This window comes from Taudactylus pleione, unplaced genomic scaffold (assembly GCF_031769625.1).
Source record: "Taudactylus pleione unplaced genomic scaffold, aTauple2 ptg000087l, whole genome shotgun sequence".
Classification (NCBI taxonomy): Eukaryota; Metazoa; Chordata; class Amphibia; order Anura; family Myobatrachidae; genus Taudactylus; species Taudactylus pleione.
Genome location: NW_028284489.1, coordinates 451572 through 466505, shown reverse-complemented (window position 1 = coordinate 466505; position 14934 = coordinate 451572). Strand labels below are relative to the sequence as shown.

Sequence of the window (14934 nt, the reverse complement as noted above, 5' to 3'; positions counted from 1 at the left end):
TGTCTTAAATATTATAGGTATGATATGGTTTATTATAACTCTGAACCTAAGCAGGCTCCTATATGCATGTGTTTTGATTTACTTACCATCAATTCTGAGTCTGTAATAGGCGATTGGAGCTTAGGTTTTGCTTATTTCATGATCGGTTATTTATTCATATATATATATATATATATATAATATCAATTTAGATAATAGGGGTTCATTTATATACATGGAGATTAATAATTTTAATTTTATTTTACCATTAATAGTTATTCCTATATGGAGATTATCAATTTTATTGTGTTTATTTATTTATTTACATTTTTTATTATATTGTCATATTGCATTATTTATGTGATTATATATCTATATGTCATGTCTGTTTTAAATATCTTCATTGATTTGAATAGGTCTGTAAAGAATGTAATTATGGAATAATAGATACTAAAAAAGGGGTAGAAGATATGGAATATATAATCTAACAATTATTTGCTTAATAAATATACTTTCCGAAGAATATAATGGAGACAAATTAAAAATGAATATTGTGAATGTCCATCTCACTACTATGGAGTAACATAATGAAGAACTTACGGATTACAAAGGGTATTTAAAGGTTTTGATATACCCGATCTGTGTTACACAGGTGAAATATAAATGAGGTGTGGATAAAGGATAAAGAAATAATAAATAAAGAGCGCATGCACATACCTCCAAGAAACGGATAAAAGGAGTTTGTGTGGCATTGCATAATTATACTGACTGAGGAAGCCGCTGACAGCTAGGCAGAGAAATGAGTTTTTAGATTTTAAGAGATGCCAGCAAATACAGCTCCACATGTATTGAAATTCCACTCTGAAGGGTACCCATAGAGACCAACTATTAATACCGAGGTAAGCCGCAGAGGGCTAATTACCCGGAGGATTTCTATGAAGTTCGGAGGTGGCTACCAGGATACTACACAGGTGTAACAGCACAACCAGCGAAAGCGTGCAGCCACAGCAAGCCTAATGCTAGAAAGATCTCCAGATAAGGTGGATGTCTATCCAGGTAAAGAGGAGTATATACAATTTTTATTTTTTAATGTAACCCTCTTTATACATCGCATGGCCATGTGGGACATAAAATTGAGAGTATAACTTATCACAATTAAGAGGAAATTCCCTGACTGTGTTTACTTCCTAAAGGCTTATGAAGGAGATTGTGATTTAAATACACTCATAAACAGCAGAGCAAAATCCTGCTGAATGGAATAAACAAATTGTTTTAAAAGGACTATATATTAATTAAGACTGTTGAGGGTCTGAAACAGCTTGCATACTTTCCTCTATAATTAAGGATTATGGCCCTCATTCAGAGCCGTACGCTCTGAGCAGAGCGCACGCTCTGAATGAGGGCCGGGCTCCATGAAAATGGAGCGTCCTCCTGGACGCTCGTATAGCTGTGGGTCACCACCCACAGGCTATACGAGCGTGCATTGTGATGGCCGCGATGGTCGTGACCATCGCGACCATCGAAATTGCGAGCCGGAGCCTGCGGTTGAGGTTTTCAACCGCAAGCTCCGGAGTGATTTTGGCTCTATCAGAGCCAAAATCACTCCCACTGACATCACTAGTGATGTCAGTGGGCCGGCTTTTGACGGGAGGCGTTCCCATGGGAACGCCCCCGTCAGGGAGGCACGCCCCCGGCACGCCCACCAAAGGGGGCATGCTGTCAATCAACATTGACAGCACGCCCCCTTTGATCGGACACAACGAGCGAAGGACTTTCCTTCGCTCGTCGTGTCTGGCGCATGCGCACGACGGAGCTCCCTCCATCGTGCGCATGCTCAGTCCATAACATCGACCCACTTGCGAGCGGACAGCCGCTCGTGAGTGGGTCTGAATCAGGCCCAATGTTTGAAATCAAGACTGCGGACAGTCTGAAATAATATACTGCCTAGAACCTACTTTGGCAGAAAAAAAAGGTTTAATATTGTGTATCAGTTTTTAGGTATTTTATTGCTACAAGTGTATCTGAATTGAGACTGCTGACAGTCTGAAACAACATACTGCCCAGAGAAATTTAGGCAGTAACAGGTGTATTACTATGTATCAATTTGGTTTCTAGTTTATTATTGATACAATTGTATCTGTTTAAGTGTATTAAACAGTGGATGTTCTGTTGCTGTAGGAACACTTACTACTTTCAGCTGATTGAAAGGTTATGTGTATATCAAAAAATCTTTTACACTAAGGTATAGAGAGATTGTGTGTTGTGGGCCCATTATTTTACGATATATGTGGATTAATGATTTTATTGTAGGCTGGTGTATATTTTATATGGTTGGAATACATTTATTTTAAAATTTTTTGAACCAATAGAGGTATATTTAATATATTAAAAATACTCAGCTGATTCAGCGCTCTCTTTTTTCTATTTGTATTTTTTGTCTTAAAAAGGGAGTTTGAGTAGACTTCCTATATAGAGAGCAGCAGTTTCAGTGCATATCAATAATAAGATCAGCGCCAAGTATTTTTATTTTTGTTTTTACCTCACAAACTAGTCCACATCTGTTGTGTGCATGGAGATGTTCAGACCTTTCCTGTTGCCATGGTCCCATAGAAACAAATCAGGGAAGAAGGGAAATGTCTCTCCAAGGGCTGCTGCAGGCACCTGTTTCTCCTGTTTAAGGAATCTATATATATGAACCTCTATATACCCCTGCCTATACCTTCAAATATCCTACCTATAAACCTCTAAGGATGACGCTATTTTGCGAACGCAGTTATACAGTAAATAAAGACTCCAGACTTGGAACGTGTGGTTCCAAAGCACAAAGTATTATTCAAGTAAAAGTACAGTCAGTTACACGCTATTGATCCATACACAATTCGGCGCAAAGGAATTATACAGACCCAAGTACAGTATACATACGCAGCGCTTTCTGGTTCAGATGTTAGGTATCAGCAATAAACCCCTCAGTCGGCATTCAGCAAGAAGACCAAGAACCCAGTGTTGGAGCACACATATTTATACCGACTCAGAATAGACAGAAGAATAGAGAAGTTTGTTGCTTATGCCATTGGTACCCATGGGGGAAGCATCTGTTACAGAGCGTTTAACAGGCTGGTTCAAATAGACTCACCCAGCCTCTAACAACTGGGGGTCTCTGCCCTCCCGCCCCATGCAACATCCTAACAGTTGCTCATATAATATACATTTTGTTGCTTGAAGTCTCTGCGGTCCATAAGTTAAGAATGCATGATGCGATCTCCACACCGATAATACCGGAATTCTTTTGAAAGAGTACGCATCAGTACAAAACCAAACACGGCTTACTTAGCATGTATAAAACGCTAGTTACCAAATAATCTTTATTTCACAGCATTTATACTAACTGAACAAACTTAAATCTTATACCTTTAAAGCTTATTAAACCTTATATGTGAATATGTAATGTGTGAGTATGCGGGGTTTGATATAAAGACACTAGTTAACTTGGGGCAGATGCGTGCGCATGAAGCTAATAAAACAGTGTTTTCATACAAGGTCTTATGCATTCACTAATATGCTACTATTTAATAGCGCAATTGTACGTATTAATGTGTGTATGAGAAATGGTGCACTTAAATCTCACTTACTAAGTGAACACCTTGCAGTGTGGAATGCTGAGCCTTATAGTTCCACATGCCCCCCTCTCTCAGCAGCCCTCACCTTTCCCAGGCTCAAAAGAAAAGTCCTTTATTCTCCAAGACTCTTGTGTGAATGCAAATTAGCCCAGCTACAAGACCCAAACCTAAGATAACACTCTTGGCTTTGAAGGTATTTCATTGCAGGAAGCCTGCTAATGTAAGGTGTGTATTCAAGCCAGGCCACCTGGAGTGAGAGCAGACATTATCCAGGAAGCTTATCTACAAAGGCTAGTTGTCACGTGGCAATTTGCTTTGTTTAGCTAATGCAATATATCCTTTAGGGGAATTATAATAATATACACTTTATCCAGAGCACCCAAACTACGTAAAGTCATGAAATGGGCTTTTGGTGAATCGCCGTAACTTATGGCGATGGTCACAGATGCAATCGCGTGATGCTAATAGTATTATCGCCACATGTACTAAAGTGTGAGTTTATCTAAAATGGCGCTTAGGCGGCCATTCGCAAAATGGCGTCTTGCGGCCAGTGGCAAGATGGTGTCGCTGCGATTCAATTTTAAACTGATCTTGTCTCAGCCAATAATCCAGCTTCGACATGTTGAACAAGAGACCCGAAGTGAGGCCAGTCACGATTTGTTAGCAGAGGGGCTGTTAACCAAGGAAACACACTCACACATAGTATAGCAATCTTTTCCCTGATTATCAGTCTTGGGTAAAGGATCCTAAATCTAAGAAACAAAGTAGAAGGGATCATAGAGACTGGCTTGCTTGTAATGTTTTGTTGGGAAAAAAGGTCTCTTCCCATAATGCTACTGCTCACAATATGCCTGTAAATGCTGATGATCCTGTTCATTTCAATGTATCTGATAAATCTGATGAACCTGTCAATACTAATGTGCTGTGCATGAGGAACACTGATATTTCTAGCAGCCCAACTAATCCACATTGTTTGGGGAATAATGCTGAGGTTCAATTAAGTGGTATTAATGAAGAGGTCTTAACACTTCCCCTTTCACCTCAACCTGATTTAAGAAAGGCCCAATGGGAAGATCCTGCTTTAAAAAGGGCCTTTGAACAGGTTCCTTCAGTGGATGGTGTCCTCTTGTCACATGTAACAGAAGTAAAATATCCCCATTTTGTGTTGCTTAAAGAGGTTTTATATCGACGAGACAAGCACAAACAAACGGGGGAGGTGATACGACAGTTGGTGGTCCTGGGCACTTTCAGAAAGCTTCTGGTTTTATCCCATGCAGTTCCTTGGGGTGGTCATTTGGGATGGGATAAGATTGTGGAGAGAATAACCTACTGGTTCTATTGACCAGGTGTTAATGCTGAGGTCTCACAGTTCTGTTCTGCTAATTCAGAGTGTCAAAAGACAACAGTTAACCATCTCCTGCCCTGTTGATCCCTCTCCCAATTGTAGGGGTTCCCTTTGAAAAAATAGGGGTTGATTTAGTGGGTCCAATTGAACCACCATCTAAAGGCTATAAATTAATTTTAGTTGTGGTTGGTGTTAGTGACCCTTAAGGGAAAGCCTATGGATAACCAGTGGCATAGTCAAACAGGTAGCGACTAAATTAATAGAGCTGTTTTCCAGGGTTGGATTACCTAAAGAAATTCTTACCGGCCAAGGGTCAAACTGTATGTCTAAGTTAATGCAGGGGTTACATTTTAAATCTGTTAGAAACACAGTATATTATTCCCAAACGGATGGCTCAGTCAAAAGATTCAACCGTACACTAAAGTCTATGTTAATGATGTTTATAGAGAAAGATAAAAAGGTTTCATAAGCTTCTACCCTATTTGTTATTTGCAATCAGAGTAGTGCCCCAGGCTTCTACTGGCTTTTCCCCTTTTGAGCTTCTTTATGGAATGAAGCCACAGGGTGTTTTCAACCTTCTTATGAAGTCTTTCAACCTGACTCCAATAGAGGTAGGCAGATTTACCATGGTAACCTGTTGATAGCATGGAAGGATCAAGAGGTGTTTTTTGTAGACCTTGGTAATGGCCATAGTGACCATGATCCACAGATTCCTCATTCCAATGGGGTCTCTCCTCCCCTTGAACCTATGAATTCAGACAAGCTGAAGCCTACCTTGGGGAACCTTGTTAATGAATTCTCAGATGTTTTTTCTGAAAAACCAGGGAGGACCAATTTGTCTTACATGGCATTGTTACCCCACCAGGAGTAGTAGTTCGACAAAGACCCTATAGTCTTCCAAGGGAAAAAAAGCACAGGTAATCAAGCAAATACAAGAAATGTTGAAGTTAGGGGTAATTGAGGAGTCATCTAGCAACTGATGTAGCTCTATTGTCTTGGTCCTGAAACCAGAAGGTTCTACAAGATTCTGCATAGACTTCAGCAAAGTTTGGCCAGATATATTTCTACCCTTGATGTTATGAAGGGATATTGGCAAATTGAGCTGACGGAGGAAGCTAGGAAGAAAGTTGCTTTTTCTACTGCATTGGACCTCTTTCAGAGGAAAACAATGCATTTTGGCTTGCATGGTGCCTAGGCCTCTTTTCAGAAGGTAATGGACTGGGTAGTATTATGCTGCAGCATACTTACATTATTGTCATATATAGTCAGCATTGGAATAACCATGTTAATAGGCTTAGGGCTGTTCTTCTGTTTTTCAGAGAGGCAGGTTTAACTGTGTATTTGAAGAAATGCATTCTAGGTAAAAATAAATCCAAATACTTATGGTATATGGTGGGCAGTGTTTGTCTTAAGCCCCTTGTGAATAAGGTACAGGCAATAGCTGATGCCCCAGTTACAACTAACAAGAAAGAGTTAAGGTCCTTCTTGGGTTAAGCAGGCTATTACAAGAGGTTTTTGCCTCAGTTTTCTACCTTAGTTGATCCCTTAACAGATCGCATGAAAAATTCTGCTCCAAATAAACTTCAGTGGTCTAGGGACTGTCAGTCTGCATTCACCAAGTTAAACATCTTTTGTGTAAATGCCCGGTTTTAAGATTTTACCAATCCTTTTGTCATATAAATAGATGACTCAGATGTGAGCTTGGGGGTAAGTTGTGTGTCAGGAGTTTGATGGCATTGAATATCCAATTCTATATTTTAGTAGAAAGTTGTTCCCACAAGAGGCTAGAGGGTAAATTTACTGAAATGAGAGTTTTTAGAAGTGAGATTTAAAAGTGATGTTGCCCATAGCAACCAGATTATACTTAACATTTAACTAGCACCTTCTAGAAGATAATAGCAAGAATCTGATTGGTTGCTAGGGGAAACATCACTTTTAAAACTCACTTCTAAAAACTCTCACTTTAGTAAATTTACCCCTTGGTATTCTGTAATAGAAAAATAATGTATTGCTATAAAATAGGCTCTTGATTCATTGAGATACTATCTTTGTGGGGCCAGGTTTCATGTGGTTACTAATCATGCACCATTAAAATGGTTACAGTCTACCTCATTTAAGACCAGCTAGGATATAAAAACCGGGTAATTTTAGTTAGTCAGTGGAAATGTGACAGAGGTTGCACCTTTAGCAGCTCTCTCTATGCAGGACAATCTGAAACTTGACTGCTGTGAATACTCTGCTTGTTTGAACTGCTGTCTCATGTAAACTGATTTATTGTTCCTTAACTGTGTTTGCTTTATGTAAGAAACCATTACACTGGCTATGCCTTTTCAGCTCTGGAATAACAAGCTTACTTGTTTGCAAAACCTCAGTTTCCCATTGGTCATCTCAATTTACCCACTACAGTCATTCTATGTCAAGTGGACCAATTTTGAAAAACGTCCCCCCTTGACCATCACTGATTTTGATGAAATTTTGCATGAAGGTCGGTATACAGTATATGTAGAAGTAACATTTGTTAAAGTTTCAGCTCACAGTATGCAATAGTAGTGGAGTTGACCAGGCCTACGGTAGGAGCAGTTTCTCCATCTAACTATGGCTTCATATGCCAGCAGCATTGCATTTGTGTACACAGTCGCTTTCATTGACACTCCCGCAACACTATTATAATATGCCCACTGACCCATTATTGCATGAATTTCTAGCCACCTCCTAGTTCCTGCCCAGGAACACCTATACCTTTTACCACAACATTTCTCTTATGATGCATCTGAATTTCAATAACACCTTTGTTCCTACACTTTGTGTAATATATGCCCTGTTCATTTGGTAATTTTTGTGCTCATGCAAAACATTAACTCAACTATGATCAGCAGCATTGCATGTGGCTCTCAAACAGGCCCTTAGTGTCAGAAGATCAAAAACCATACAATTTATTGCACAAATTGCTAAAACAAGTAAAGCCTGCAACAAAAATATTCAAAGGCACTGTTGAATTGTTAAGAGAATCTTGGCCCCTTGTGAACTAAGACAGTCTAAACTAAAGAGAAAGCCTGGCTTAATTCAAAAACCTTTGGGATGCTACAAATGCAATAGTGGAGTATGTCTCACTTGTAGACATATATCAAATAGGTGGACCAAGGTAGTGTCTAGTTCCACTACACAAGTCTGTTCCATTACAGAGTTTCTAAACTGTGAGTCGATGTATTGCGTCTATGTTCTTGAATGCCCATGTACATTACAATACATGGGAAGACCCATTAGAGCTGTCAAAGTGAGATTCAGGGAACAGACACAATATTTTAAACAAATTACACAGTCATAGTGTGTCCAGACATTTTGCTCTGGTACATGGAAGTGATCCATCAGGGCACAAATTAACAGTGGTTGAACATTTTGAAGGAACCAGAAGAGGAGGCATTTAAGAAACTATGTATGGGAGAATCCTCTTGGATTTTCAAATTAGATACACTCCATCTGAAAGGTTTGAATGTAGCTTTAGACTACTCTTGTCTGGACTAATAAGCTAGATTAATAATAATAATAATAATAATAATAATAATCCTTTATTTATATGTGACCACAAGCATTCCGCAGTGCCATACATAGAACTAATAGGTGAACAAATAACAAGTAACTTACAGTACATTACAGTGCAGGACAAGAACACAATTTATATACAATGCTGCAATAGCGATTAAAGCACTCACAATAAGAAGCTGGGAGTTGGCAGTCACATGTTAGGTGCCCTAATGGGGAGTTAAGAGGTAGAAGAAAATGTAAAGAGAAGCACATGAGGGATGAGGTCCCTGCTCGTGAGAGCTTACATTCTAAACAGACACATGTAGTTCCTACATACTACGACATACAAACAAACAATGGATGTGAATAGAATAGGACGTCCCTCAGCCCTAGGTAGGAATCCTAATGAAAATGAAATTTGGGGACATTGCAGAAAAATTTTCTTATTGGAGATTTGGTATGCTATATAACTGTGGTCTCTGTGATATATATATATATATATATATATATATATATATATATATATATGAGAAGGGGTACCTTTGGAGAGCTATAACTTTGAGTATTAATTGAATAGAAGATATTTCCACGACTTAGGGGGATTTATTGCAATATTAGTTGTTGGTCAAACACAACATTCTAGTTAGTCTTCAAATCACCATAAGTTTATGTTTTGGATATTATTCATAAAATAAAAGCCCTATGGTAGCCCATAATTCTTATACCTGAATATTTTATTCTTGGTATATCAACAGAGGAATAAATATAAACAATTTACAATACAAATCAATACATAAATAGCATTAAACAACTTTTAGTAACCTGCCCCACTACAGTAGGATAGATGTTATCTGCCTCCTACACCTTTACAGGTGTGAGCTCTTAGGTGGACCTCTTATGTGGTAGGTGCAGGTTTTTCAAAGCGATGACCCTACGTGTTTTGTCCACCTACAGGACTTCATCAGGGGTAAACACTTTAACAAAATAAAACATATGGTGATAAATACAATTGCATATTTACAGTGTATAACAGATATATTAATAATTATGTACTTGTAATCAATTTTGATTAATATTTATACAACATGAAGACAGAAGAGAAGGTTCAAATAACAGAAGTTTATCCAATCAGAGGTTTAACAATGGCTACTGACAACAGACACATAATTAAAGTACATACCAAAAATGGAACTGGTGTGAATAAACACAATTTAAATATGAAGATGCATCATACACTCCCAATGTGTAAAAATGATGAGACCCAGTGCCAAGCAAGTAGCAAAACCTAATATGGAGGACAATAATATAGTATGGATGAAATTCCTCCCTTAGTGGGTTCATTGGTTTTCTCTAAGGGGCAGTGATAATAACTCAAAAGTATTTATCTATTATCAACACATATACATACATATATAAACATACATACATACATACATACAATATAGTGACTATACTATAGGTTTGTGTATAGCCCATAATAGATCTTTAGAAAACATATAATTATAATGCACGTTAATATGTTTGTACACATAAATGTTATACACATAATTAGAATGTGTTCTTCAAATTTCCAAGCATAGACCCAGTATCTTTGTTACTTATACAGAATAATTCATACATAATGCTACATAGTTTCCATATCCATAATTAAAATAGTATATAACAGAGTTTATAAAAGATAGTATTTAACAGAGGCTAGTGTAGTCTGTATAGCCATAGTTTACAATTAGATTTTCTGAAAAAGTAGCTTTAACAAGGACTAGCAAAAAGGCTTTTACTCACTCTATTCAGTCCAATGACATGTATGTCTCCCTCTGTTAGCATTAAATGCTGGGAGATCTCAGGGCTGTGTATTTATACTCCCTTATCCTGACATCACTTCATCCTTCCTTAGACATGAGGAAGTGTGCAAAAAGTGGATATAGGATTCTATATAATTGGAAAACATATTGAATTCAAAACAATTAGCCCATAATAAGGGAATTAAAGTGTTGGCAATGTTCAGAGGTAAGGTAGTATGCAAAAAGTGGACATATGATTATATATATGCATAATTTAGAACAATTAGCCTATAATGAAGGAATTAAAGTATTAGCAATGTGTTGGTGATACAGAAATTACTTTAAATAATAGAATCCCCCTCGATTATCCTAGATATCATTGTGCCACTGGAACGCATTAAATTAGACCTTTTCCTGTGTTCTACCAATAGGGAGTGAAAATATCTAGCCTCCCACAATACTATGAGATGGAGATGGATATAAATTTAATCTTAGGGTTTATGTGTTGGAATGTTTAGGCAGCAGTGGCATAACTACCGAGACTGCAGGGGCTGTGGCTGCTTTGGGGCCCAGGCTGCCTCCAGGGCCCGCCACTCCCCCTGCACCCAGTTAGTTATGCATGGATTGGTCACCTGTACAAGGTGTGAAGTAGAGTGACACATGGGATTTGTAGTTTTATCTTTTACTGCTCACACTCTGAGCAGTTGAAGATAAACTACAAATCCCATGAGGCTATGATCCACCCTCTGACTTCACCTGTGCTCCTCCCCTTTCCTTCTGCTCTGCATCTCTTGACTGGGAGACGGACACAGCATCGGTCCCAGACTGAACCTAGTTAGAAAGAGAAGTGAACAGGGACCATCACAGCCAGCTGCACAAAGCATGCTAGGTGAGAGCACTGGGGTAAGTGCATTATGTGTGTGTGACAATGGCTGACTGCTATGTGTGACTGACTGCTATATGTTTGTGTATGACAATGGGTGACTGCTATATGTGTGTGTGTGACTGCTATATGTGTTTATGACAATGTCTGACTGCTATGTGTGTGTGTGACTGCTATATGTGTGTGTATGACAATGGGTGACTGCTATATGTGTGTGTGACTGCTGTATGTGTATGACAATGGCTGACTGCTATGCATGTGTGACTGCAATATGTGTGGGACAATGGCTGCTGGAATGTGTCAGAAACAATTACTGACTGCTGTGCTTGTGGCAATGGGTAACTGCTATGTTTGTGTGTGTGTGACAATGGGTGACTGCTATATATGTATGTGTGTGACAATGGCTGACTGCTATATATGTGTGTGTGTGTGCGACAATGGCTGACTGCAATATATGTGTGTGTGTGACAATGGGTGACTGCTTTATATGTGTTTGTGACAATGGGTGACTGCTATATGTGTGTGACAATGGGTGACTGCTATATGTGTATGTGTGTGACAATGGGTGACTGCTGCATGTGTGTGTGACAGGGGTGTATCTAGGGTTCCAAGTGCCCCTGGCAATGTAATGGACTGACACCCCCTTACCCCCCCTATGCAGTGCCCCCAGTAGAAATCCCCCCCTATGCTGCCTTGCCCCCAGTAGTAGTCCTCCTTATATAGTGCCCCCAGTAGTAGTCCCCCTATACAGTGGCCCAAGTAGTAGTCCCCCCAATTCTGCATTGCCCCAAGTAGTAAATTGCTCCCAGTAGAGGCCACCCCTGTTCAGTGCCCGCAGTCATGGGCAACCCCCCTAAATTGCCCCCAGTACTGGCCACCCCTTTACAGTGCCCCCAGTTGTGGGCACCCCCCCATAATGTGCCCCCAGTAGCGGCCACCCACTATTTCATTGCCCCCCCAGTGCCAGGCTTACACACACAGAAAAAAAATACAACTTACCTGATTCCCACTCATCGTGATTGCCGCTGTCCGCTGAGTGCTGGCCTGCTCTTCTCCTGCATGGGAGAAACGTCATGATGTCTCTCCCATCACATGCTGCGGGGGGGGAGCTGGAAGACAGAGCTCATTAGTGAGCTCCAGCCGGCTCCCTCCTCGGACGACGATGCAGCAAATGAGAGTCTGTCTGACTCTCATTGGCTGGCTGCTATTACAAACACACAGCCGATGCTGGCGGTTGTCTGTTTGTAAACTGTGTAGGGCAGACTGCTCTCACTGCAGTCTGCCCTACACTTGTGGGGCCAGGGGACTTGTCCACCCCTTGACTGCTGGTGGCACTGCTGGATGGCGCCCCCCTTTGGTCAGTGCCCCTGGCGAGTGCCATCCTGGCCAATGGGTAGATACGCCCCTGGTGTGTGACAATGGGTGACTGCAATATGTGCGTGTGTGACAATGGCTGACTGGAGTGTGTGAGAAACAGTTAGTGACTGCTGTGTTTGAGGCAATGGGTAACTGGTGTGTGTGAGGGACAATGGGTAACTGCTATGTGTGTACGAGGGACAATGGGTGACTGGTGTGTGTGTATGAGGGACAATGGGTGACTGGTATGTGTGTGTGTCAAGTCTGAATGCTATGTGTGGGTGTATTTGTGCCCGTGTGTCTGGGTTTACCACCAGCAATGCCATAATGTGGAAGGCAGGTTCGACATCTGTGCCCGCAATTGCGAGGTGGCTCTACCAAATGTCACTGATCCTTTTTTGAGGGTCAGGAATAAATACTAAGCAGATCCAATCAGGGCTCAGTATGTGCTCATATGATTTTGGCACTCAAATATTTTAGGGCAATATTTCAGTCCTCTCAAGATTAAAAATGTTATTTCCCCTATCATGTGGGGGCATATTTTTTTACCTCTCGGTGCCAATGGAGGGGGGGCTTTTAAAATTTTGCTATGGGGCCCACAAAGTTCTAGTTATGCCCCTGTTAGGCAGTACTCAGCGATATCCAGTGTAATATTTCCTGCCTTAGGAGCGAACGGCGATTGGCACATGCACTACAGACTACAGTCACAATGGTAGAACACCTGATTCCTAGCTTTACTATTTCCTGCATTTGGAATGCATGCTGAAAGATGTATGTGCTCCATTCGCGGAATCATGATGGTTGAAAGCATGTTTCTTAGTGTAGGAATGCATAACTATCTGCGGAAGCTTTCCCCTAATTTTATGCGCCTGAGTATATATATAAATTAAAAAATTGTGCATGTCGAGTTTTGTGAGGCTGTAGTTGCTCAAGTACATTACTTTTAGACCTCTTTTACATCTCATCCTCAGTCAATTCATTGATAAGATAATTAAATAAATGTAAAATGTCATAAAAAAGTCTGCTATGCAGGATACAATTATCTACAGCACATGTTATTTCCAGGTGGTCTCCCATCCAAGAACTAACCAGGCCCAACACTGCAGAGTTTCCAAAGTAAGACAAGATTAGGCATGTTCAGTGTGGTCTGGCTGTAGGTATTCAGAAAGCTTAACTTTAGACCTCTTTTACTTCTCAACTCCAGTAAATTCATTGATTAGTTGATCAAATTAATGTAAAATGTCATAGAAAAGCCTGCTATGGCAGTATAAAATTGCCTACAGCACCTGGTATTCCCAGGTGGTCTCCCATTCAAGCACTAACCATGCCCAACACTGCATAGCTTCCAAGATCATTTGAGATTGGGTATGTCCAGTGTGGTGTGGCTGTAAATCTCCACATAAGATACTCTTAGAGTGCTTTTACTTCTCAACTACAGTTATTTCTTTGATAAGCTGATAAAATAAATGTAAAATTTTCATAGAAAAAATGGTTATGGCAGTATAAAATTATTACCAGGTGGCCTCCCATTCAAATACTAACCAGTCCCAACACTGCATAGCTTCCAAGAGTGGATGAGATTGGGCAATTCCAGTGTGTTGTGGCTTTAGTTGCTCAAAAAAGTAATTTTTAGACCTCTTTTACTTCCTAACTAAAGTAAATTCATTGATAAGTTGATAAAATAAATGTAAAATGTCATAGAAAAGACCGTTATGGTAAAATAAAATTACCTACAGCACCTGGTTTTCCCAGGTGGTCTCCTACCTATGTAATAAACAGGCCCAAAACTGTAAAGCTATTACAATCATAAGATATTTGGAATGTCCAGTGTGGTGTGGCAGTAGGTGTTCAAAAAGTTTAATTTTAGACCTATTTTACTTCTTAACTATAGTAAATTAATTGACAAGTTGAAAAATGAAATGTAAAATGTAATAGAAAAGTGTGATATGGAAGTAAAAATTTACCTACAGCACCTGGTATTTCCAGGTGGTCTCCCATCCTAGTGCTAACTAGGCCCAAAACTGCACAGCTTCCAAAAGTGTATGAGATTAGTAAAGTCCAGTTTGGTGTGGATATAAGTGTTAAGAAATTTTACTTTTGGACCTCTTTTACTTCACAACTCCAGTAAATTCATTGAGAAGTTAATAAAAAAATGTAAACTGTCATAGAAAACATTGTAAAGGCAGTATAAAACAAGCTACTGGTATTCCGAGGTGGTCTCCCATCCAAGTACGAACCAAGCCCATCTCTCCATAGCTTCCAAGATCAGATGAGTTTATGCATTTCAAGTGTGGTGTGTCTTTATGTGTTTAAATAAACATTGTTTAGACCCCTTTTACTTCTCACCAACAGCAAATTCATTTACAAGTTGGTAATACAAATGCAAAATATCATAGAAAAGACTGTAAAGCAGAATAAATATACCTACAGCACATGGTATTCCAAGGTGGT

General features: G+C 39.7%; 1 pseudogene; it reads right to left on the bottom strand.

Annotated features, from left to right (window-relative positions):
* Positions 1 to 13757: 13757 nt before the first annotated feature.
* On the bottom strand, positions 13758 to 13876 carry LOC148529022 (5S ribosomal RNA; annotated as a pseudogene).
* Between the last annotated feature and the right edge of the window lie 1058 nt (positions 13877 to 14934).